Here is a 1,136-nt window from a genome sequence, read left to right on the forward strand (position 1 = left end):
ATATATGTATATATATATGTATATATATAACAAATAATCACATACATACACAAACATATACATACATACATACATACATACATACACACATATTCATACATACATGCATATTTATGTATATGTATTTATACATGTCAATGCCTATGTGTGTGATGTACACACACACACATACACACACACGTATGCATACATACATATATGCATGTTTAAAGCCTTATTTTTTATTTTACTTAATTTTGCAGTATAATTAATGTTGTTTTTGTTGTTGTTGTTTAACCCCAGGTCATTTCTGGCTGTGGAAGCCTATAGTGCAAAACGTTCCAGGCACCACAAACAATTCTGTTGTTTTGGGGTTCTTTTTTACTCGTTTTATTTTATTTTTTGGGGGAGTTAATTTATCTTGGATTTATGAATTGCATTTTTTTCTTTTGTTTTTTTTTATATAACTGAAAGGTTTGATTTAAGGGAGATTTGACTGCTGTTGTTGGCCTGTCGAGCACTACATTTAGGCTCCTTGTTGATTTATGAATGATGTTATTTTTTCTGCTGTTGTTATTGTTGTTCTAGTATTGTTGTTTAGTCCCGGTTCAGCCTTGAACCAGAGGAGCTCGTCTTCATCTTACGTGCAAGGAACCCAACGTGTCATTATCCCACAATTCATTCATTCTTTTTATGACGTCGAAGAGTTATTTCGGGGAGATTTGGTTACTATTTCTAGCACAGGTCTTATTTCTGATAGTCTGATAATGTTTGTTTTTTTTCTTACACACACACACACACACACACACACACACACACACACACACACACACACACACACACACACACACACACACACACACACACACACACGCACATACACGTACGTACGTATGTATGTATGTATATATGTATGTATGTATGTATGTATGTATGTATAAAAGAACACGATTAGAGTTTAAAGATACACCGTATTCGTATATATGCGCGCATATAGGTTGTATGTGTATGACACGTCTAAGTCCGTGTGAGACCCCCGGCGTCCTGAATGTTATGATACCTAGATTCTAACGAATTCCTACAACTGATTAATATTATGTAAGCATGTATGTATGTATATTCACACATGTGTATGGTTTCTATATATATATATATAT

General features: G+C 33.8%; 1 protein-coding gene across 2 annotated transcripts in view; it reads left to right on the top strand.

Annotated features, from left to right (window-relative positions):
* The window catches only part of LOC106881895 (transcription factor mef2A), a 109,094-nt gene that overhangs the window by 1,150 nt on the left and 106,808 nt on the right, over window positions 1-1,136 (top strand). The gene's annotated exons all lie outside the window — the stretch shown is intronic.

The sequence above is a fragment of the Octopus bimaculoides genome, chromosome 3 (assembly GCF_001194135.2).
Source record: "Octopus bimaculoides isolate UCB-OBI-ISO-001 chromosome 3, ASM119413v2, whole genome shotgun sequence".
NCBI classification, from domain to species: Eukaryota; Metazoa; Mollusca; class Cephalopoda; order Octopoda; family Octopodidae; genus Octopus; species Octopus bimaculoides.